The 25,664-nt window shown below is 43.7% G+C and overlaps 1 protein-coding gene across 1 annotated transcript in view; it reads left to right on the top strand.

The window, feature by feature from the left end:
- Positions 1-25,664, top strand: part of PLXNB1 (plexin B1) — a 125,404-nt gene that overhangs the window by 6,526 nt on the left and 93,214 nt on the right. Inside the window, exons 2-3 of the mRNA XM_054978319.1 lie at positions 20,089-20,138; positions 21,487-21,611. The gene's annotated coding sequence lies outside the window, so the exon portion shown is untranslated. The remainder of the gene's footprint in view (positions 1-20,088; positions 20,139-21,486; positions 21,612-25,664) is intronic.

The following is a 25,664-nucleotide window of genomic DNA, read 5'->3' as shown; positions in this document are numbered from 1 at the left end:
CCCTCTTTCCTTATTGTAATCTGGAATGGTGTTCCTACATTTAATGCTTCCATGGTAGAGCAACGATGTTTGTGGAATGTCACACGTTGAACATCCTAGTGGGGGTGGTATGTCTCACGTCCCAATAAGAGAACAGGGGAAGGAGCCACAGACTTTTAAAAGGTCACAACGGGGACACTTTATAGCAGCAAGATATGTGATGACGTGTGTCCAAAATATATATTTATAAACCATTTTTCTCCCTAGTTGGGACCCAAAGTGCCCTACAACACTGTTCTCTCCTCTTCTATCTGATCCTCACAATGACAACCTTGTGTGGTAGGTTAAGCTGAGATTGTGTGACTGGCCCAGTGAGTTTCCGTGGCAGAATGGGGAGTTGAACGTGCGTCTCACAGATCCCAGTCCAGTGCTGTAACCACTACACAACATTTGGGGGGTTTCTGCACAGGGCTTTTTCATTGGTTCTGACCCCATGTGTGTGTCATGTGCCGTCAAGTTGCCTCCAACCTATGGCGACCGTATGAATGAAAGACCTCCAAAATGTCCCTTCATTAACAGACTTGTTCAGATCCTGCAAACGGGAGGACATGGCTTCTTTTATTGCATCAAGCCTTGTTTTAGGTCTTCCTGTTTTCCTACTGCCTTCCACTTTCCCTGGCATTAGTGACTTTTCTAGACAATTTTGTCTTCTTATAATGTAACCAAAGTATGATAGCCTCAGTTTTGTCATTTTAGCTTCTAGGGAGAATTCAGGCTTGATTTGATCTAATATCCCACTTAGTTGTCTGACCCCATACTACTTCAGTTTATCCCCTGTTTTATGCTAACATTTTTTTGCCTTCAGTTGTTGCTTGGGTTTTTTTTTTAATTCCTTCAAAAAAATTTCTCGTTCTTTTGAGACCGCTTTTACCCCAATCTTTTTTTGAAGCCTATTCCGAGTTGCCTTTTTTCCTTGTGTGTAATGTTTCTTTTGATTTTTTTTTGTCCTGCCTACTCCCACCCACTTCCCACCCACTTCTTGATGATTGGATGTTCATTGTTGTCGAATACCTCCTCCCCAAGCCTTCCTTTACCCCTCCCTTTCTGATTTCATTTTCAATGTTTTTTAAAAAAATTATCACCTTCATATCACTATACCAACTTACTGTTGTAATAATAAATACAGCAGGTTCTCTAAATTCCTAGCTTTCATTTTTTAAAAAACTAAGTCTTTAGCCCCTTCTCTTTTGGAGATTTAAGAAAAGCGGCATGTTTCTACAATGGAAGGGGCTAGAGACTTATATTTTTAAAACAACTGAAAGCTGGGAATTCAAAGAACCCTCTGCATCTATTATCAATAAGCATGCACAAAAATAAATGATGTGTGTGCTGTGATGCATCTGATGACGCCACCAATGACAGCAGCAGTCTTTTCTTGAAAATCCTTGCTATTTAATCACATTAGGAAGAAAATAAACAGACTCCACAACTGTAAAAAGGCACAGGGAGAGCAGTCATGTGACAGAACTGCACACAGACTGATTCTATTGCTTATAGATTGCCTGTTAAGAAAATCAGGAATAAGTTGAGCGTGCAGAAAAGCCCTCCCTTCTCCAAGGAGTTCAGGAGCATTTTGTAGTTCTTCCCTTCTTATTTCTTCCTTACAAAAATCCTGTGAGCTAAGGTCGGCTGAAAGAGAATGTGACTGGCCGAAGTTCGCCTTGTGAGATGTGCGACTTAGAGGGATCCTTATTCTTCATGTGTAATGTATCTGATGAAGGGAGCTCTGACTCAAAAGTTCCTATGCAGGAAATTTAGTTGGTCTTTAAGGTGCTGTTGGACCCGAACCTTGCTTTTCTTTCCTTGTGAGCAGGGCTTTTTTTCTGGGAAAAGAGGTGGTGGAACTCAGTGGGTTGCCCTTGGAGAAAATGGTCACATGGCTGGTGGCCCCGCCCCCTGATCCCCAGACAGAGGGGAGTTTAGATTGCCCTCCGTGCAGCTTGGCGGCGCGGAGGGCAATCTCAACTCCCCTCTGTCTGGAGATCGGGGGGCGGGGCCACCAGCCATGTGACCATTTTCAAGAGGTTCCGGAACTCCGTTCCACCGTGTTCCAGCTGAAAAAAAGCCCTGCTTGTGAGTCTTTTTCTCTTTATGGCTTGGTTTTATTTTTGGCACTAACCTCTTCTAACATGAGCAGAGAAAAATGCTCACTAGGAAGATGTCTGCAAAGTTGACTGCTTCCAGGAAAATGAAACCTGTGAAACAAACCCGTTGCTGTGGAGGAAGGCTTGGTCTTCTGATATAGATGCACAAGAGAGCTACAAATGTTTTCAGCTGTTGAACACTGCCCAAGAATCTTCCTGATGATATTTAGGGGAAGGAGTGTTAAGAACATAAAAAAGCCCTTCTGAATTAGCCCAAAGGTCCATGTAGCATCCTCTTTGCCCCTCAAAGGTTCACAAGCAGGGCACGAAGGCAACTCCCCCACTGCTGCATTCCCAATAAACGGTTTTCAGAAGTACGCTGCATTCGGATTTTGAAGTACCATTTAATTGCCATGGAAGGACCTATCTTCCATGAATTTGTCTAATCCCTTTTTGTCAAGCATGGACTTGATTTGTTAATGTAATTTTGTGCTCTGTGAGAAGTCTTCATTAAAAGTTTTTAAGTTCCCTGCCTAGCTTTCTCTCTGCAAATCAGCCAAACAGGTTGATAACTAACCAATCTCCTCCCCCTTCTGCCTCAGCTCCCACATCTGTTGTAGTTTTGTAAAATCTCATTTAAGAAGCAGCTTTGTTAAAGGTCTCCCTCCCTTTTCCCCACTGCACACTGTTAATCTCCTGGGAGAATGTCCTGGCATAAAAAGTCTTTTCAGTCTCCTTTTTGTTGCTTGCTTTGGCTGTGGTCACGGTTTCTCTCCCTCCACCCCTTTCTAACAATGCCCAGGGTGTCAAGTTCTGTAAACAGTCTGAAGACCAGGAGGAAGGTAGAGCTCCGACAGTCCAGGTTAGGAAGATGGATGAAAGATTTCCTGTCTGCCTATGTGTGTGAGCAGTGGATTTGTTTGTTTGTTTGTTTATGGTCTACCTTTCTCACTGAGACTCGTGGCAGATTACACAGGGCAAGTCAGTAAGATCGATAGTGAGGACATTCAGTGAACAAATACAATAGTGTATGGGTTTTGGAAATTTGAAAACCAAGATAAATCTGAATACAGAGATGAAACATTGCTGAAACAAAGCATAAGTAATATCCTGCAGGTGCCACCCTGCACATGGGTGAAATCAACAGCAGCCCATACACGGGCTTTCTCTGTGGTGGCCCCTATCCTGTGGAATGGCCTGCCTTGCCTATGGAGGTCAGGAGAGCCCCCAGTCTTCTAGCTTTCCGCAAATGATGCAAAACCGAATTATTCAAAAAGGCGCTTGTATTGTAGGGAGGGGCTCTCAGATGCTTCACTAATGAGTCAAGGACCATAGACTACACCACTATGTTGCATTATGTACTACCTGTTGACTTAAATATGTGCTCCTATGAGCTACTTGTGCTTCATGTGGTCTAATGTCAGCCCTAGAATTGCTTATGTTCTGTTTTATCATTTCTTCAACTCTGTATTAGATTCATACTAATGCTATGTCTTTGTAAAATTATGTTTATTTACCCTATGGTATTGTTTATGGAAATGTCCTTGAAACTGAGTGTATTAACCTCATACTGTGTAATCCACCTTGAGTCTCAGTGAGAAAGGTGGACTATACATACATACATACATACATACAACATGACATCTTTAACAATGTGGAAGCTACCTAGTAGGAGCATATCTACATCAACAGACAGTACGCAGTACCCTGACCCTTTACTAGAGCATCTTTCTTATAGCACAGCCCTATTACCTGAGTAAAAAAAAACCCTCTTGAATAATTCAGTTTTGCATTATTTGTGGAAAGCCAGGAGAGTCAGAGCTTTCCCGACCTCTTCAGGCATGCCCTTGCATTAGGTGGGGGCTATCATAGAGGACAAGCTATGTATGATAGAGCATGCACATGTATGAGCAGCTGTTGATTTTGCCCAACTACAGGATGATATCTGTAGAAGGCCCAGAGGAAGGTATGGAAGCAGATAGGAAATCGATTTTTTAAAAAGGAAAGTGAATAAGGTGTGAAGTCTAATTTGGGAAGCATGTTTTTTTAAATGCAGAATGCACATAAGAAGAGCCCTGCAGAAGCATACCAATAGTCCATCTAGGCCTGCATCCACTTACATCACAGTGGCCAACTGCAAATATTTATTTATTGATCAAAATATTTATGTTCTGCTTTTTCTTGTGGCTCCACGTGGTTTAAAAACTACAATCTAAGACATACAAAATAAAACCACAAATACCCTCCCCACTATAAAATACCTTCAGTCTATACACCATTAAACACCCTGTCAGCGTTGCCTGAAGATTTCTTAAACACCTGCCTGGTCACCACCTCAGAGTGTGAGCTAAGCCCACAGGCAGAGCATGGAGGCCAACTTTTCCCCCTATGGTTGCCCCCAGCAACTGCTATTCAGAAGTATTCTGCCTCTGAGCATGGAGGTTCCACTTAGCCACCATCCCACAGAATCTACCATGAGTAGGGATACCAACCTCCAGGTGGTAGCTGGAGATCTCCTGGCAGCAGACAACTGGTGGAAGCTGGAGATCTCCTGGCAACAGACAATGACAACTGATCTCCTGGCAACAGAAATCAGTTCCCCTTTTCATGTGGAGGGTGCCAACCCGGTTCAGTCCTTACTTAAAAAGGTCTTGGGCAACAGGGCTGGGAAACATCTGTCCAAGAAACCTTCGAGAGCAGCTGCCATTGCCAGTGGGAGTTATTGGGCTAGATGGACCCATGAACAGAGCAGATACAAGGCAATTCCATATGATCCTATTTGTAGCGGCAGATTTCTCAACACTCCTCCTTGACAAAAAAAAAATCCCTAACACTTCTCAGGGTCAGAAGCCATTAACAGTTAAAATTATTTTTTAAAAGCTCTTCTGAGATTTATAAAGTAAATACGGGATGAACATGTGGAGGTTTACACTAACATATCTTGTCATTTAGTGTGGCTGTGCCGGTGACCGCACAAGGCCACAGGCAGGGGCTTTTCCCAGTCATGCTACCCCAGTTCTTTTAGCCAGAGGTGGCTGCCCTAGTATGAGCCAGCGAGATTTAACAACCACTGATGCTTCTCACCATCCATTTTATATGTCCTCAAAAAGCAAAAGAAAGAAAGAAAAAGATGCATTTTTTTTCAATTTGTAGATTAATTTTATGTTCCTTTAAATTAAACAACTTTGCTGTCATTGAAGAGATTGCAAGGAGACAATTCCATTGCTCAGAAAGTTCAAGATGTCTTTTGTGGTAGATTTGAATGATGTGTTACTAATGAGACCTGTGAAAAGAGTCAAAAGTGAGGCCAGATCAAATGCGCCCAAGTCAGGTTATGTGGAAGAAAAGCTCACAAATTTCAGTGGAGCTTTATTTCATGCAGTGGGCATGTCCCAGCTAAAATTAAATATTTGAAGTTCTGGAAATTTCAGTGGGAGAAACTTCCGTACAATCTTAACTCTCCCATTAAAATTGTCCTGACTTGGCTGAAGCATGAACTGTGAATTTATGGTTGGGGTGTTAATGAAGCAAGGGACTTCAAAGCTTCCCCTTCTTAATTATTAACACTTGCTGCTATTTAATATTTATTTTGCTCTAGGGTTTTGCGTAAGTGCTGTACAGAACAAAGAGGAGAGAGGATGTCTGCTTAGAGAGTTTTGTAGTCTACACCAGATGAATAAGACAGAAATGGGGGGGAGATGGGTGTGGTGTTACTTTTGTGGTAGATGGGATCAGATCAGATAGGGAGGAGCTATGAATGGGATTTCCCGCTTCTTTGTGACAGGGCTCTATTGCCTTTAACAGCTGTGTGATAAGCAGCAATTCCACATGTAAAACTTTGCGTTCTTACTTTATCATCATGCTGGGAAAAATGTAATCTACTAGATAGGCAGTTATTAAGGGAACTGAAATAATGCCATGGGGAGTGGGGCTGGGAAGAGAGATCTTGTCAGCGCTAGGTCCAGGTAAACAAAAGACTATGTTGTATCAGGAGAAGCTTTTGTTAAATAAACAGATCTTGAGGCAGTAAGGCAGTAGTACTCCCTACTATATTGTCTCCCTTCCAGTATGGTCTCTTTGAGTGAAACAGTTATGTGCAGGAGTGTTGAAGGATTGGGAAGATGATCTCACTGACTTCCAAGGGTTAAGATCAAGTGTGAACATGTTTTGTTTAGGAAATAATTGTCTGTGATTATTATTAGTTTTTTAAAACAAAAACTCTGGCTGCTCCTTATGGAGCCTATTATTCTGCACATAACTTATTTTTCTACCGGGAATGCAGAGGCATCCGCAGTGGCAGCAGACCATCCAGATAGTAATTGCCCCCATACTTTCCTTGCTTCAATCCTCCTCCCAGGTAGGGGGAAAGGTGGTGGCTGTGGGGGTTGAAGTAAAGAAAATGGTGCTGATGTGAGCAGGACTAGCAAAAAAAGCACACATTATATTATCGTGGCTGATGGGGAGGATTCCATGGGTGGAGCTAAGGGAAGATATGGTAGGAGTGGCTGAGGTAGGTGGGACCTGTAACTCCCCGTTTTTGAAGGCAACCACAATATGTAACAATGCATCGTATTTGAACGTCTTCCGGGCTTTTTGTGTTATAGATAAATGTTGTTAATACAGGCAAGAGTTCAGCACTCAAATGCCCACTCCAGCCAATTTGACTGTATTAGAAACAAACCAATATAACACACAAGCTTTGAAATCTCCTCATGAGGTTTGAGCAGGGCTTTCAACTATAGGACATTTTGGAGGTCATTGATTCATAGGTTCTCCAAAAAATAAATAAATACAATGCAAGAAAATTTTCTACCTCCCCACCCCCACCCCCAAATCCTGCTGCCTACATCAGTATTATTTGATTCCAGCGGCTGGAGAACAGCCACATTCTAGCAGTCTCACACATGCTCCAATATTAACATTAGAGTGGTGGCTGGCTGCTGAGGTGGAAAAACCATGGGGAGTTTCAAGCGGGAAATTTGTGCCTCAGGGGCTCACAGGGGAAGTGCTGTTAGAATAATTTCAGAGAATGGTTAGAGGGCAGTGATGCAGTTACGTAGTTAAATCTAAGCAGGTTTCAGCTTGGTGAGAACATGATTGGGAGGTGATTTGGCGGGAGCCTCAGGTAAGCTGTTTTATGTTTCTTGGTAAGTTCTTTGGAAGGAAGTGCAGATGTAAGCGTAACTGAAAGATAAAAACAGTTTCAGTGAATGGTTCTATCCTGTAGTTAAAGCTTATTCTGAATGTGGTCTGATCAGTAACGTTAGCGTCTTATTAGTGATAATGCCAACTTGGAGACTCCAGTTAGTGCAAAATACTGCAGCTTTGTTATTATCAGAAGCTAGGCAGACTGTGCATATCACTCCCATTCTGCAGCCACTCCATTGGCTGCGCATCAGTTACCAAGCTCAATTCCAGGTATTAGCTATCACATACAAAGCCCTTCATGGTCTTGGACCCTCACATCTGTGGGACTGCCATTCCCCCTGTGCTCCACCATGGCAGCTTTGCTCATCTGAACAGGGCCTTCTGCAGGTGCCAACCTGCAAAATCAACAACTGTTCGTAGATGCTTATTCTCTGTTGTAGCCTCCACCTTGTAGAATGGCCCGCCTGATGAGGTTAGGAGGGCACCCACTCTCTTGGCTTTCTACAAACTGCTTTTTTACACAGGTGATAGGGAAATGTAAGGAAATGGTTCAGAAAGATGCACTGGTGACGGAATAGTAAGTGCAGACTCTACTACTGTATGCTAACTGTTGCTATAACCTATTGCATTGTTTATAAATTGTTCCAGCCATAGTTCATACTGACTATGTAATCCAACTTGAGTTTCACTGAGAAAGGCAGACTGCAAAGAAGGATCTGGTTTAGGCTGAGGAAGAATGTATACTTTTTGGAGGGGGGAAGCAGGGAGTACATTAAGTAGGAGCTGGTGAAACAAGAACACCATGGCCAGAATGGCTGGATCCAGGACGAGAAATAACTGACGAGCAAGAGGTAATTGATTATTGTCTTCCTGGGAAACTCTTACAGGATGACTTAGCCCCAAACCCACCTTCCTGAGTAGATATAAATTACCTGCCACCATCTTCCTGGGAAACTCTTACTGGATGACTCAGCCCAAACCCACCTTCCTGGGTAGATATAAACTACCTGCCAACATCTTCTCCGCACTGTGACACAGAGATCTCTGTCTTTTGGTGCTACACCTCTGAAGACGCCAGTCACAGCTGCAGGCGAAACGTCAGGCACTACAATGCCAAGACCACGGCTATACAGCCGGAAAATCCACAACAACCATCGATTGTCTTCTGTCATCTCTGGTCCACATCATTTTACAGAAGGGCTGCTTGCTGGAGAGGATAGAAACTTTTTGCCCAGCCAAAGGGTGCCAGGTCCCCAGAGGTCAGGTGGGGTTGGGCGGGAAGCTATGGGTCACACCGGGGGGGGGATTCACTAAAAATCACCCCTAAACTTAGTGTTTGGGGATGATTTTTATCAAATCGCCTCCTGGCACAACCTGTAGTTTCCATGTCACGCTGGATCAACATAATTTTGTGGCATCACTTTGCATGCGTACTACCCTGCCAGGTGCTGAAGGTTGGGGAAGGGCACAGACTTGCCAACTGTCTGGAGAATAAATGTCCTTTACCTTTAATAGATGCTTAATAGGATGCTATTTAACTGATAATTATTTACCTCCATTCCATTAAAAGCCTCAGGTGTCAATTTCCACCCCTTAAGTTTCTATTGAAGGGGGAGGACAGTTTTCTCCAGGCCTCATGGCAGCTATAGCTGCGGATCGGTGGTGGAGCATCTGCTTGGCATACAGAAGGTCTCAGGTTCAATCCTGAAGAGCTGCTGCCATAATGAATAGACAGTACTGAACTTGATAAAGTAATGCCCTGATTCTTTACAAGGTAATTTTATGTGTTCACGTGTAACGTTTTCCATTGGCTGTGCAGGGTCTTAAACTCTGGTCCCCCTGGTCTAAGCTCAGTGCATGAGCCACCAGACATGGCTGTGTGTGTGTGTGTGTGTGTTATGTGCTGCCAAGTCACCTCTGACTTATGGCAACCCTATGAATGAAAGACATCCAAAACGTCCTATCATTAACAGACTTGCTCAGATCTTGCACCCTGGAGGATGTGGTTTCTTTTATTGTGTCAAGCCATCTAATTTTAGGTCTTCCTCTTTTCCTACTGTCTCCCACTTTTCTTAGCATTATTAACTTTTTCCAGAGAATCTTGTCTTCTCATGATAAGACCAAAGTACAATCGCCTTAGATTTGTCATTTTAGCTTCTAGGGAGAATTCAGGTTTGATTTGATCTAGAACCCACTTATTTGTCTTTGGCTATGGTATCTGCAAAACTCTCCTCCAGCACCACATTTCAAATAAATCTATTTTCTTCCTGTCAGCTTTCTTCACTGTCCAACTTTCACATCCATACATAGTAATGGGGAATGCCATAGTTTGGATTATCTTGATCTTGGTTCCCAGAGAGACAGCTTTAACTTTAAGGATTTTATCTAGCTCCCTCACAGTTGCTCTTCCAAGTCTCAATCTTCTTCTGATTTCTTCATTGCAGTCTCCCTTTTGGTTGATGATTGAGCCAAGGAATAGAAAATCTTATTTCAGTGTCCTCATTGTCAACTTTAAAATTGTGTAATTCCTCGGTAATCATTACTTTTGTCTTCTTGATGTCCAGCTGTAATTGTTAATATTCCTTCCACCAATTTTCAGTCCACCTTCTTCTAGATCTAATCCACCTTTCCTTATGATATATTCTGCATAGAAGTTGAACAGGTAGGAAGATAATATGCATCCTTGTTTGACACCTTTGCCAACTGAAAACCATTCTGTTTCTCCCTATTCTGTCCGGACAATAGCTTCTTGTCCAGAGTACAGGTTGCGCATCAAAACATCAGATGCTGTGGCACCCCCATTTCTTTTAAGACTCTCCATAGCTTTTCATGATCCACATAGTCAAAAGGTTTCCTATAGTCTATAAAACACAGGTTGATTTTCTTCTGAAATTCCCTGCTATGTTCCATTAGCCATTGTAAATTTGCAGTGTGATCTCTGGTGCCTCTTCCTTTTCTGAATCCAGCTTGAACATCTGGCATTTCTCATTCCATACACGGTAAGAGTCGTTGCTGTGGAATTTTGAGCATCACTTTACTTGCACAGGAAATTAATGTGATAGTCTGATAGTTGCTGCACTCTTTGGCATCTCCTTTTTTTAGAATTAGAATGTAGAGAGCATTTCCGGTCTGTGGGGCATTGTTTTGTTTTCCATATTTGCTGACAGATTCTTGTTAAGATTCTGATGGACTTCAATGGCTATGATATTATCAGGCATGCCATTTGCCCGCTTTGGGTAAGCAGTCCATCCCTCCCTTCCACCCACCCTTGTGTCTGTGCCAGCAGGAGAAACAGTGGGGGGCAACAATGACATTAAACTGTATGGCGATGTGGCATCAGCAGATGCTCTGGGAACCACGGCACGGCACATTGTACAATATTTATTTATCACTTCCACCCCATGCCCAAAGCACCTGGGAGTGTTGGGCAGTAGCCTGGTATCCCTAGATAATACACTTTGCAGTCTGCCCAGCCATAGCTTCTGAGCATTCTTCATTCTCTAGGACACCTGCATTTCCTTTCATTCCCAAGCTGAGAGGTAGGCGTTGAGAGGAAATCTTAATGCATTAAATGCAGGAAGACACATGTGGTAACAGGGAATGGGAAGCACCTGCCTGCTTTAACTATTAACTGTCAAGACGTGCTATCTAGACGGCCTGCTATATTTAAAAGGGGTTGATACTTTATCACATATACCCAGTCAGTTAAGAATTCAATTTATGGCTGGTCGTCACAGAGGTAGATCATTTATTTATTGTATCATGGTCTTAGATGTTTTTGGGTTTCCTGAGGCTCCAATTACTATCCTTACTCCTCCTTTTCTTCCCCTTGAGTAATTTGTTCAGTCTCCCTGTCTTTCCACTTCTGCAGAATTTTGTTTTTAAAGGGAGTGGCACAGAGTCCACAAACAACCCTGAGCAAGAGGACTCCTGGCTGGCTCACAGTTGCAAATCCAACTCATAAGGGAGTCTCCCTTGCCTGCCCGTCATCCTCTCTCTGTGTTTCCCAATAGCTGAGACTTTGTTTTCAGAGTATCTAAAAATATCTCCATTGTCCCTGACACTGGCTTTTAAACATGCCCTCTTCTTGAGCTATCTTTTTATTTTTTTTAAGAAGTATTTTTAAAAAGTTTTGCTTTGGCAACAGATGAGTTGGATTTTTTAAAAAAAAAAATAGAAAAAACAATATATTAAGCAAACCATCCAACTTCCCACTGAGTGAGGAAAATGTGGGATCAGCGTTCTTGTGAAAAAGAGGAACGGCGGCCGAGACCTGGGTTGCAGCCCTTCTTCCCCGGGACAGGTATGGTGCTGGTAATTAAAATGTCAGGGCATCCAAATCACAGCCTTCTTTCTTACTCTTGTCTCCTCCTCCCTCCACGTTTTATAGAAATGTGGCACAACCCTGCTATTAGCAGGGCTTGTTCTGAATTGCCTATGCTGGAAAGTTCCTGAAGGATGGGGAAGGCGTGAAGCTTGCTGCTGCTACAAGTAGCCTCCAGCCTTCCCAGCCCTCGTAAAGCCTTTGGGAGAGGGGATGACTTCTCTGAAAGGAGCCACTCGGAGCCAAATCTTGTATTATTCTCTCACCGGAAGAAGGGATCCAATCTCTCTGGTGGGGTAAAGGCAGGGGGGTTAAGTGCAGCTGGCTGGGGTGGGAGTTTGGCTTACGTTCCCAGGAGTTCTCTCCCTTTCTGCCCTGGGTGCCAGGGAGTGACAGTTTACAGGCAGGCAGCCAAGCCCTGAATGGGGGAATGTGTGAGGCCTTCAGCCTTCACATGCTTTATCAAGAGTGCAAAGAATAGCCTCAGACTCAAGCAGCACCGTTCAGGTCAGAAGAGGAGGAATGTGGACGTTAACTCGCACAGTGCCGGCCAGCTCTCTGAAGAGGCTAGGCGGGCACACTGAGAGCCATGGAGATTGTGAGGGTCGAGCACCTTGAACATTAAGAGTTGCCATGTGGGCCAGAAGGGGGGCCACGCCGTCTCCAGTCAACCGCTTCTCTGGACCAGGTTCAAGCACATTCACACGACACTATACTACACTACCCTCAGCATGCACTTTTGTGAGCCATGGAAGAAAAATGTCCGTTTTATTGTACTCATTTTCTCTCACCGACTCAGTGTTTGGGCCCAGTCTGTAAATCGGCATTCTCTTTGATGGTGGCTGTACCTACACTGTAAAGAAATTCAAAACTAGGGCCTTTTGGTACCTAGTAATGGCTCTGGAGACCCTGTAATCAAAGGTACACAGTCTCTGAACTTGGATTTTCAGCCTTATCATGGCTGATAGCCACAAAACCTGCCTTCTATATATTGTTCTAATGCTTCTTGGTTGCCTTTGATGTCAGTGGATATCACAAATGAATTGAAGCTTAATTTCATCATGTCAGAGTTAAGCCAAGCATAGACTTGCACCAGCATCTGTGCATCTTTTCTGTTCAGCACAGCACCATGGTGGGAGAAGCTGCATATGATAGAATTCTCTCTTCTGGGCAGCTGTTAAAGCAACTGAAACTTTCCCAAGACCTTGATTTGGCAACTTTTACCTCAACTAAGTGAATAAACCGTTTTATATATCCTGGGAATAACTGACAGTGCAATCTTAAACAGAGTTACTCCTGTACTGATTTTTGCAGTTGCATGGTGGGATAGTAGAATAAACCCTGTTCAGTCTTCCAGATAACATGCATTTAAATTTTCAGGCTTATTTTTGAAATATTGCACATACTTTGTTTAAGACTACGGATGGAGAGATCAGAAGTGGATTTAACATATGATGCTGCCTTACACTGAGCCAGGTTGAGTGATCGTATTGAGAGACGGGTACATTTGGATAGCAAGCTGTTCCTGTTCATATGAATTTTCCAGTGTATATTAATCTGTGGTCTTAAGATGTAATCGATTTCCCCTGCCCAGTACGTAATTATAGAGGGGAGGCCCAACAACCCTTTGATCCCTGTGCTGAAGGGAAACATGCATACCACCTATATAAAATATGCTAGGGAGGCTGTTGGAACCCTTCACCTCTGTTCAGGAGCTATGGTACTTAGCCTTGGGAAGAACTGGGCTTAAGAAAAGCACAGCTGCCACCCAAAGCAGCAGCTCCATGTTTCTTCTTCTGTATCTTCCCCAGCAACATGCAGCAAAACAAAATGCGTGGTATGACATCTTTGCACCACAAACTTCCCCAAATCCTCCACACTAGCCAGGAAAGTTGAGCAGGGAAACTTGGAGCTGCCTCTGCAGATAATCATATCACCTGTTTTGTTTTTACTATACATTGCTGGAGCTGAGAGGGGGAAGAGCCTTTTGGTAGCAGCTGCATTATGACTCATCACCTAGTTGCACATTCAGCGGCTTTAAAATCATCGGACTTTAGGACAGGCTTCGGGATCCGAGACGCTCAGGTTCCAATTCTCATTCTGCTGTGAATCTCTGTTGGTGTCCTTGAGCCAGTCACTACTAGCCCACTGCCTCTCTGGCTTGCTGTGAGGATGAAAGGGGAGGGGGGAGAAAACCATTGTGCATTCAGCTGCCTCCTTCAGTGAGGTGCTCGTCAGAAGGCCCTTTGTCTGCTGGAGGATCTGCTGCTGCCCGTTGCTGCTGCTGCAGAGAGTAGGAGAACGTCCTGCTCGGAGGCGGAGAGCGAGTGTTGGCTGCCAGGGTGTGAAATGCCTGCCTGGGCCTATCGGAACTCGGCTGCTTCTCCACTGGAAATAACTTGTCCCTGTTGTCAGTTGGGAAACGATCTCCTCCTGGCATTTACGCTAATTGCTCATATCACAGATGGCTTCGAGGGTCCATCTGCCGCCTGCCGGAGAATCAGCATTGCAAGAGTCGCTGTGAGCGGATGTCATTAGGCATTTTCTCGTGAGCATAAAAAGAGAAAGGAAGATTTAAGAGCAACAGATCCTCCTTCCGTTTTTTTTAAAAAACAAGGGTGCTGAGGAAGCCAATTTTAGTTCAGGCCAAGCCAAAGTTATTTAAAAAATATTTCTACACCATAGATGTTAAATTGATTTAATACCAACTGCCTCTGACCGCTAGTTAAGTATCACCTGGTGAGGGTTGTAGGGATCTCTAAGAGAATTCTCAGCACCTTACTAGACTGTAGTTCCCAAGGGTCATTGGGAAAAACAATAAACTGGTGTAGTAATACTACAAGTTTGTAGTGTAGACGTGTCACTAATTGGCTTGACAACATATAAAAGCATCGTCACAGGATGTGAAGGTTCCAAGAATTTGTCAGAGGTACAGTGAAGAAAGTTTACTACAGAATAAACAAGGAGCACAAGGCCACAGTTTAAACAAATCTGAAGCGTACATGATGATAATATAACACTTTTGTCATAATATAAAACAGATCTGTCAGCTCTCCTAGACTTAGTGGGATGCACTTAAGACTGGTAACTTTCCTTCTGTCTACAAATTCTAACGTCCTGGGAATTTGTAACCTTCATTCAGTTTCTTATGCATTTTGCTGGCAGTTAAGGAAACCTTTGCCAGAGCTGAGCTTGCTAAATCAAAGCAATGGGTGTTGCTGAAAGCTAATTCAGATAAACTATGCATAACCTGAGCTCTAAATGGGTGGTTTGTGAATTGTGGTCCAATGAAGCTTCGATGAAAGACAGCTTGCTCATCACTATTAATATTTCCCTTGCAACATGCAGCTGCGGGGTAGGTACTAGTTCTAGGGCACGCTGTCAGTTCACAGGGAGTTATTGTGAAGAACTATGCAAAAGAACTGTATACATGCAAAGCATGTGCTGTACCAACTGAGACTCAGGGGGTGGGTGCATTTTCTGCTTGTGTTAGGTGACAAACTGGATGGTCCTGGCCACTGCTGTGCACAAACAGAGTGGGCATCCTTGAACATGTCCCAGAAGGCTTTGCAGTTCACAGGAGTTCCACATTAGAAGCTCAAGTGCAAAATTCGGGTCCAGTTGCACCTTAAAGAGGAACTCAAGTATTCCTCAGCAGACAAATTGATGTGGAAAGGATTCCTTGAAGATAAAAAAGAAAAAAATACCAGTTTATACATCTGGCATGAAAAAAAAGTTGGAGAAACCATGAGCTATGACAAAGAGTTCATCTATTAGACACATAATTTCTACTGAGTCAGATCCTTGGTTTATCTGAGAACTAAACTACAAGAGATGAATTACACGAGGATGTTCACATGAAGGGAGTTGCAGTGTTAGCTGGGAAGCTGAGTTCGGAAGGTTTTGTCAATTTCCCCTCTCAACAAAGCAGCAAAGATCTGTCCTCAGAGGGTTTACTTCCTCTTTGCCTCCTAGAAGGGGAGGTGAAATTGACAGAGCCTTCTGGAGATGGAAGAGGAAATAAACCCTCTGAAGAGCAATCTTTGCTGGCTCTGTAGAGAGAGGAAATTGACAAAGCCTTCTGATCTGTTTTTTAAAAACTCAGCTTCCCGGCTAACATTGTGACTCCCTTCATGTGAGCATCTTCATGCAATTCTCTTGCAGGTTAGCTCTAAGTCAGTATTTTCTACTCTGATGAGCAATGGCTGTTCAGGGTCTCAGGCAGAGGTTTTTCAAATCACCACTACCTGAACATTTTTGTTCAAAATGTCAGGGCTTGAACTTGGGACTTTTAGCATGCAAAGCAGATACTCTACTACCCAGCCCCTGCCCACACCAACTCCACCCAGCTGGCATCTCATGGCCCATTGGGGAGTTTGAAAAAAGCATCGGTTTTCAGTTTGGGGAGCCTTGTACCAAGCGATGTAGAAGAGTGTGGGCCTTGACCCTTTTCGTAGAGTACCTGGAGGCTCAGGAGGCAATAATGAAAGTTGCGTGGGCTGAACTGGAAACAGTTCCAACCTGCCACAGCTTTCTGGGAGCTTAACTCGGAGGCAGAGACATTACTCACCAATCAGGAATGCAGCTCTATTTTTTCTTAATGAGAACAAAACATTTTTATTCTTGTTTGTTAAAAGAAAGCTTGGGCGACTGTCACCATGCCAACTGGAATCCTCTCCCCTGGGGGCGATGGAGCTGAGGATATCTTCTGTCTCCATTCTTGTTTGGAAAGGTGAAGCAGAGGACCAGCCAAAAATGGACACGGGCAAGAATAACGCTCCCTTGTTTTTTCACAGGATTGTCCTACCCTTGGTACAGTGGACTAGCCTCCCCCACCCCACTCACACACAACATACTGTTTTGTGTGCCTGCAAAAGGCTTGGTGTTGACTGGCACTGGCATCCGCACCAGCTAAGCAGCATCCTGGGGTTGGTTTGAGCGGCGAGCCTTGAACATAAAAATTGCTTTGCTGGCTCATAAGAAGTGTCCTGCTGGGTTTGACCAAAGAGCCATCAAGCGCAGTATTCTGCTTCCAGCAGTGAACAGACAGAATGCTTCTGGGAAACTTGCAAGCAGGATGTAAAAGTAGCCCCTTTCCTCTGGGTTTGGTATATGTAGAGACGTGTTGCTTCCAAATTGGAGGTTGCATGTAGCCATTATGGCTAATAGTGGATGGACTTGAATTTGTCTGATCCTTTCTTAAAGCTACCAAAGCTAGTGGCCATTACCGTATTCCTTGGCAGTGAATTCTATAAGTTAATCCTGCTTTATAAAGAGTTTCTCTTTATGTACTGTTTCCACGCCTTTTGGAATTTTGTTAACCTTTATAATCCTCCCGTCATCATCATCTTCATCTTCATCATCCTTAATAGCCAAGTGTGACCCCCACCCACTGTGGATCAAAAATGGCAAATGGGCTCATACATGACTACAGTTTGCAGAAGAACACAAAGATCTTAAAGAGGAGGGTGGGGGGGGCGTTGAAGGGAGACAAGCAGGAGCTAGCAGGTCTGGAGGGGTGGGAGCCAGAAATGGCAGTGAATTGGAAATAGCAACCATAGGGAAGTCCAGGTGGGTGGTAGGGTGTACAGGACAAAGGTTGGGTGGCAGGGGGAGTGAAGAGGGGAGAGAGGGGGAAACCAAGAGATGGAAGGTGGGGACTGGCAGGGAGAGAAGATATTTCCCTCCACCATGAGTCCTGGCTGGTTCCTCCCTTGTCTGTTTCTGAACAACAGAAGCCCTGAAGGCTTTTCCCTTGCCTTGTAAAGAAGGTGTTCCAACGCCTTCATAATTTGGGCTGCATTTGCTACACCTTTTTCAGCTCTGTGTGTCCTTTGTAAAGTGGAGTGATCAGAACTTCCAAATGCAGCTGTGCCATAGCTTTATCCCAAGGTGTTAGGATCCTGGCTCTTTTATTTTGAGTCCCCTTTCTGACAAAACCTGACATGTCATATCATACCAAGGGTCCATCTAGTCCAGCACTCTGTCTCTGGTGCTGGCCAACTAGATGCCTCGGAAAGCTCTCGGGCAGGACATGGTGAAATACCTGGACCCCATCATTTGCACATGGCACCTGTTCATTGGAGACATGGCGTTTTTAATCATCACAGCATCATTCATGGCTTATATCCATTGATAAATCTTCTGCCATGAATTGATGGCCAATATTCATGTCTAAATTAATACTCATGGGTCCTAATATGACTCTCCTATGGAAGAGGCTGTGGCTTAGTGGCTTCTGCTTTGTGGGCAGAAGGTCCCAAATTCAGTCCCGGGCATCTCCAGTGAAAAGGATCAGGTAGTAGGAACGTGAAATATTTTAACTTGAGCCCCTGGAGTGCAACAGCCACCAATTCGAGAAAACAGAACTGGCCTTGATAGACCAATAGTCTGACTTACTGTAAGGCAGCCTCATGTGTGTGTGTGTGTGTGTTCACTAGTGTGTTCATTCACAAGTGTATGTGTTCACTAGTGCATGTGTGTTTGTTTACTTTATACCCCACCTTTCTCCCCAGTGGCCATAGAGGCTTATATCGTTCTTCTCTTTTCCATTATATCCTTACAACAACCCTATGAAGTAGGCTAGGCTGAGTGTGTGTGATGGGCCCAAGGTCACCCAGAAAGCTTCCATGGCAGAGCAGGGGCTTGAACCTGGGTCTCCCAGATCCTAGTCCAACCATTACACCATTCTGGCTTTCTGGTAGCCTGAGTGCCAACAACTGGGATGGGAGGAATGTCTCTCAGTCATGTATTTGTTCATTTATAACAATTTTAATCCCATCCTTCCTCCAAGCTTGCTGTAGATCAAGATGGGTAGCCGTGTTCGTCTGTCTGTAGCAGTAGAAAAGAGCAAGAGTCCAGTAGCACCTAGAAGACTTAACAAAATTAGTGGTAGGGTATGAGCTTTTGTGAGTGATTCATGAAAGCTCGTACCCTACCATTAATTTTGTTAGTCTTCTAGGTGCTACTGGACTCTTGCCCTTTTCAGCATGCTATGGTAAGCCCTGACCTGCCCCAGCTGCCACCCCCCCCAATACCACTCCTCATCTGGCTCATGTGAGGCCTTGTGCTGTGCAGCTGCACAGCACATTACCTTGATGTGGTAATAATGCTACTTTATAATTAGCATTGGTATACCAGTATAAAGACCCTTATCCTGATTCTTTCTACTTTTAGCTTTGTAAAACAGCAGAGGAAGAAGTGGGTCACTAGACGGGGAAATCCTATCAAGTATTATAGACAAGGGTTTCTCAAACTGGATAGAAGACTAGTGCCTTTAGTTCAGAGGTCAGGAACTGGTAGCCCTTGAGCTAAATCCAAGCCTCTGTGGGTACCACCCCCCTCGGATTGCAAAAGCAAGTGTGGATGGGTGATACTTGTGGCAGTAGGATTTGGCAGCAGACTATTTTGAAGGGGGAAGCAGGAATCCTTAGCCCTTTGTCTCCAACTCCCTTATAAAAGTGTCTGTCTATCAGAATTACTGATAATTACTGACCAAGTTATTATTTCATGCTGGGCTGCCAACTCTGGTTTGGGAAATTCCTTGAGATTTGTGGATGGAGCCTAGGGAGGGGATGGTTTCAGGAGGGGAAGAGCTCAGTGGGGGATAATGCCATTTAACCTATTCTCCAAAGCAGCCATCTTCTCCAGGGAAACCGTTCGTTGTAGTCTGGAGATCAGTTATAATTCTGGGAGATATCCAGGCCCCTCATGGAGGTTGGCAATCCAAGATGCCGCATAGGTTTGCTACCTTTTTACTAACTAATGTTTCCAGCTATATCAGCTGGCAACCAGTGGGAGAGGGAGGGGGACGGGGTCAGGGGGAACGGACACTGGTGTGACATCACTTCGGATGAATACCCTGAAATGACGTCACATCGGTATTTGCTGGAACTGACATTGCTCTGTTGGTGTGATGCCGCCATTTTTTTGCCCCGCTAAGTGGCATTGGGAATCAGAAAGGGAGACCAGGAGGAGCTGAAGCAGGAGACCGGGTCTTCCTATTATTATGCTTAACTGGCTGGCTGATACTCAGAAATTTAGCAGAATGAAGTTTTTCCTAGCATACCAGTAAGTGGGCAAAGGCTCACTTTGCAATATTTCTGTGTGTTTGGCTTCTGTTAAAGGCATGCTTTTTATTTGTTTGCTTCACTAATATCCCTCCTTTCTCCCCAGTGGGGACCCAAAGCAACTTACATCTCTCCATTTCATCCTCACAACAACCCTGTGAGGTAAGTTAGGCTGAGAGAGTATGATTGGCTCAAGGTCACCCAGCGAGTTTCCGTGGCAGAGATTGTTATCTCCCACCCTGCAGCATTTTGATGGGAGAAACTCTACCTGGTAAAATTTTCTCTTTGGTACACTTATGAAAAGAGCAGGAGATCTGAGCCAAGTAGAAATAGGCAGGCCCTAACTGTCCACTGAAGGAGAACGGCATTTGCTTTCCTTAAGAGAATACACTCCCTTTACATTCTGCATATTGTGTCTTTGTAGCTTGAGGTGCGTTGACTGAGAAGAGAAATGAAGTCCCGGCAGTCCAGATGGTAAGCAAAAGATACCACGATTCATTGTTGTACTACTAGGGGTGGGGCAGGCCACAGGCTAGAAACTTGGGAGGCCATGGGAGGAGGGAGGGTTTAGACCCAGCCTTAGATCACATTTTTGGACCAGTCAAAACTATGTCCATCTGAGTACCAAGCATAGCTAAGCTGTTCTAAGCCCACTGCCTTCAATAGACTTAAAAGGGTGCAACTGTGTAGGACAGCAATATTTGGGAGCCAGCTATAACCACCTGTAGGACCTTACTAACTAACGTGCATCCATTTTGAGCTATGCTTCTTACATATGTTTATTTCTGGCAAAGTTAGAAAACATTGCGATGCGATGTCCTCCCATGGGTCAGTAATGACTTGGTATTTGCACAGGGGGACTACCTTTACCTTTTATAGCCACCCGTAGAACCTTATGGGCACTTGGTAGTTGAAAGCAACCTTTGCAGTGCCATCCTAAGCAGCATTACACACCCACTGGAGTAAATGGGTTTAGAAGGGAGTACCTCTTTTTAGAATGACACAGTCAGTCATTTGCGTAGCTGATGAATCTTCATGCCTTGCTGTGCCCTTGCTGATTGGCTGATGGCTCGGAATGTGGAGGAAGTAGGATTATCGTCTGCTTTAAGATATCCTAGTTGATTAATCCTATGCATTTGAATTGACTGGTTAATTTAACTGATTAGATAAGCATACATTTGCATAGAAGAAAGCCATGGAATTAAAAAAAAAGGTATACTTTGCTTGCTAGTATATGATGCATGTCTGCATTGTAGCCAGCTTCATCTTAAAAGAAGTGTTTCCCCTTTTTTGCACACATCAGGGAATGCAGCTCCTAGAATTCATTGTATTATTTTTAAAAAACAAACTACACTTTGTAGCTATAATAAGAAGTGATAAAATCAAAAATGGTCTGTGCCAAGACTGGCCATGTTATATTTGAATAATAGATATAGAGTGAGTAACTGTGCATACATGTACTTGGCACACAACCCGATCAGAATGAAGCACTTTCAACCACCACTGCTTTTATTGAGTTAAACACATGTTTAAATGTCTTGAGTTGAAATCAGTGAGAACGAAGAAGTGTTTAATTAGGACTGGGTCATGCATTTGTTTTAACTAACATCCTGCTCTTTGTATGGATTAATCGGCTTCTGTGAATCAAATGGGTGAGACTAAGATCTTCATGCACATCTTTTGGGGGATTTACCTTCACTGATTCTAGAAACTAGAATCTCTGAATTGCATCCTGAACAGACAAATTTACCTGCTTCATTGACTCATCCTCTCCATGTGGCAGAAGATTAACTTTGCTAAAAAAAATTAATTTTTTTAAAAGGTTGCCTGAACTCTGGGTACTGCGCAGATTTCTGGCTGCAGATGTAAGCGACTCACCTGTGGACGTTCTGCTGCTCCCCTTGCAAAGATCGTGGACTCCTACTGGGACAAGCCTATAGCAGTCAGGTAAGTTTGTTCTGGGTCATATACCAATGCATGCAGCCCATGTTCCAAGCGAAGCAAAAAGCCCAGCCAATTGCATTGCCCTGGGTTTTTGCAGGCTAAGAAAGTTTCAGTGTTAAGACTTGCACAATAGCTTTTTGGCAAATTATCATGCCTTCGTAACCTTTGGTTGTGGAGTAATGAGACATTCGCCTTCCATACTCTACAAAGAACCCAGTTCTCAAATGACCTGCCTGGCAAGCCGGACTGAAATGTCTAAATGTGGAGAGCATCCGGTGATCCAAGTCAAGCGAATGGTCTAAGATGAGCAGAGCAAGAAGTTCACAAAACAGACAAGCGCTCACCGGAAACCAAAGTTGACCAGCAGCCTCTTCCGACTTCCTTGAGGACGGCTATTAGGAAGTGGGAACTGTGCAAGACAGGATGCAGCTGTGTCCAGTTGCCATGGCTGCCACCCCAGCACAGACTGCTGTCCGTAACACTCATTCTAGGGAGTACGTCCCATTGAGCTTGGTGGGATTTGCTCCTGAGTAAATCTGCTTGGAACGGTGCTGCGAGTGATGCCCATTAGCACATAGAACACTGCTTCAGTATAATCTCCTTTTTATTTGTGTGTGTTTTACATGTATGTTTTTGAATGCACAGCCCCTGCATTTATTTGAATTAATGTAGTGTGACCAATATGCCCCATGCTCTCAGTCCCTTTAGGCCGAAAGTCTAGGCAATAAGGGAGAAACATGGAGGCTCTTAGCTGGCAAGTGCAGCAGAGCTCACAACAGGATGTGTACTGTTGTCACAGCACACACCCCTGCCAAAGGTGAGATCTGTTGGGGTCTTGGCCATACATCCGATCCCAGAAGAACAAACAAGATGAAAAGCAATTGAGTGGGTGTTTGATTAAGGGGAAGCAGAAGCACCAAGGCAGTGTTTAGTCTGGGGAAGAAAAAGGAGAGGATGAGATGAGGTAACAGCATTGTGTTTTTGGTGCCTTTTGTGTGTGTGTGTGTGTGTGTGTGTGTGTGTGTGTTTAGCATAAAGTTTTTCACAGCCCAAAGCCGCAATTTAAAGCACAGCACTCCTGTGCTTAATCAGATTATCAGGCTGCATAGTGTAGAGCTTGAGGCCAGAACAAATATTCCAGTAAGGAGGCAGATTTGGGTTTGAGGAAAACTGTGCTTTTGCAGACTGTTATTTCTTGTCCTGGGCCATCCAGAGATCTTTCTTCAGGGTAGTGCTTTTATTGCTAGAATACCACATCTTCCCAGGTCTCAAGTAGCAACCTATTGTCCCTGTGGAAAACAAACCACCCCTCACTGATGGCATCTCCAATGATTGTGAATGGTTTCTGAAATGTGGTTGTGGTCCTGTGTTGGTTGGTGCCTGTGTCATCATGGAGCAGCACAACTTCCACCCCACGTGGGTGCCATTTGGGGAATTTTTAAAATATGTGATATGATGGGTTGTGTAAGGAATATTATTTTCCTTCTTGGCATTCCTCTATTGTACTGTTCATGTATCAGAATACTAAGAGATACAGAGCTAGAGCAGGGTTCCCCAGTGTGGTGCCTGTGGGTGCCATGGCGCCCACCAGCTTGGCACACACCAAGCTGCTCGGAAAGTGGGTGGGACCCTTGTAGGCCAGGCTTGTTAGAGACTGCCCTCATTCAAATAAAAGGGGGTTCTTTTTTTCAAATTTTTTTATTGGATGGGTTAACAAACATAAACATGATAATCATTATCATTTCCACCCCATTACATTTTCCCCATCCTTCCCCCCCTCCCTTATCTAGTGACTCCCAACAGTTTTCCATACCCAACTTAACCTAAAGAATATATACTTTAAATTCTTAAAATCGATAATAATAATATATATACTATATATCTATATAATACATACTAATCTAATCTGTTAGTTGTATTAACTATCTTAATATACTACTTATCTAAATTAAGAGTATAAAAAATATATAAGTATATAATAAGTTCATATACTCACTAAAAGAGAAAAAAGAAATATATATATATATATATATATGTAATATACTAATCCTTAAATACCTATTATCTATATTATAAATCTATTACTTCTGTTACATCACTAAAATATCGTATATACTCCCTATTACCTATACATTCTTATTATTCAACCTTACTACTTCCCATATAAATACGCTATCTTACTCTTAACTTTATAATACCATAATACCATAACTCTATACTAATCCCATAAAATATAATAAAATATACCCCCTTTTAACCTTAAGTAAGTTTCTATCTCCCCCTTAACAACTATCCAAAGACCACAATTTCCCCTTCATGTCCCACTTTTTCTTCACATATTTCTTTTTTAATTTTTTTTTTTTATTTTTAATTTCACTACAAAAAACTACAGAAATATAAAGGGAAAAAAGGGGACTGGGGAAAAGGGAAGAGCAACATATAAACAGAAAACACACACTACGTGTACATGTCTTGTATTCCCTTCATGCTGCAATTTTTCTTTAAAGTTAACTTTCTAACATGCTATCAGATTGGTAGATCTTATAAAATACAGACTACATTCAGGATCAGGTCTTCTCCCCCCCCCCCCCCCCCCGCGTCTCGGTCTCAGTTCTCTCTGCGCAGCTACAATAGCTGCGCTCGTTCCCTCCTCCCCCCCCACTCTCCCCTTCAGACTTTGGACTTTCTTCTTGCTGAAACTCCTGATGGTTAAACAAAAAGTCTCTCAGCTGTACTTCCGATGTTAACTTGTAGGTTTGATCCTTGTATCTGAACCAGATGCCTTCCGGAAACAACCATTTGTATTTTACATCACATTTCCTCAGGAAAGCCGCAAGTCTTTTATACTTAAATCTTCTTTTATGAGCCAAAAATGGAACATCCTTCAATATCTTAACCTTATTGCCCAGATAGTCCAAGTCCACATTATGCGAATTATATAAGATGGTGTCCCGAGTCTTCTTAGATGAAAAGTCAATAATAATCTCGCGAGGCAGCTGACACTTCATTGCATATTTTGAAGATGTCCGACGGACTTCCAAAATATCGCTTTTTAACTCTTCTTTAGTTGCCTTTGCGAATGACGCCAAAAGTTACGACACCAAATCTTTTAGATTTTCACTTTGCTCCTCTTTTACATTCTGGAGACGCAGTACCGTTTGGGCACGGTCCACTTGTAATCCTATTATTTGATTCTCCAAGAGCTTCACTTCTTTACTTGTTGCTTTCATGAGTACTGCGTTTTTGCGTGCAGACTGCTCTGCTCCAGACGCTGTTTCTTTAATGGTTTTCACTTCGCTTTCCACTGAATCAACCTTTTGCCCCATTTCATTTAGCTTCGCTACAAAGGGCTGCATAGCTTCAAAGACCGCTCGTCTGACCATCTCTTCCAGGGTTTCCCCCTTTGCCTGTAACATTGCCATCACCGATTTACTCATCGCAGGGCTCTGCTTTTTTGTCGCCATCTTAGGGGGGGGGCGCCAGCTAAGTTCCGAAACTCCGTGAAGGGGAAGAAATCCGCGCCTTCTTTGCTTCAGCTCCCACCAATCCTTCGCATACGCTTAGAAATCAGAAGGGATTCACTTACTTACAGGTTTTCACCTTAAATCTGCTTATTGCCGTTCTCCATGGCCCGGCAGCACGCGAAGTGCTGCACAAGTCTGCCGGCCTCCGTTGGAGCAAACGGGCAATTTACCCCCTGCATTGCTTTCAGGGGGTTCTTCCCGCCGTGCTCCGGACCCTGCCTCCCTCACTGGGAGTCCTGGGGGTTAACCCTCGCAGGTCAACCGCCCGGTCAGGCTGCTCGGACGTTTCCTCCCAGACCTGCGGAGAGGAGCGTCCGACATGGCTGGGAAAACGAAACCGAATCCCTTCTCCGCATATTTCTTGAATTTTTCCCAGCTTAATGTATATTCCAATACTTCTTGCTCTTTCAATTTCCTCGTTAATTTGTCCATTTCTGCCATATTCAGAACTTTCAAAATCCAGTCTTCCATAGATGGTATCTCCTGATCAAATAAAAGGGGGTTCCATGGGTGCAATAGCAGCAGCTGACAC

This window comes from Eublepharis macularius, chromosome 4 (genome assembly GCF_028583425.1).
Source record: "Eublepharis macularius isolate TG4126 chromosome 4, MPM_Emac_v1.0, whole genome shotgun sequence".
Taxonomy (NCBI): Eukaryota; Metazoa; Chordata; class Lepidosauria; order Squamata; family Eublepharidae; genus Eublepharis; species Eublepharis macularius.
Note: the sequence above shows the minus strand (reverse complement) of the source record. Positions and strands in the feature narration are given on the sequence as shown.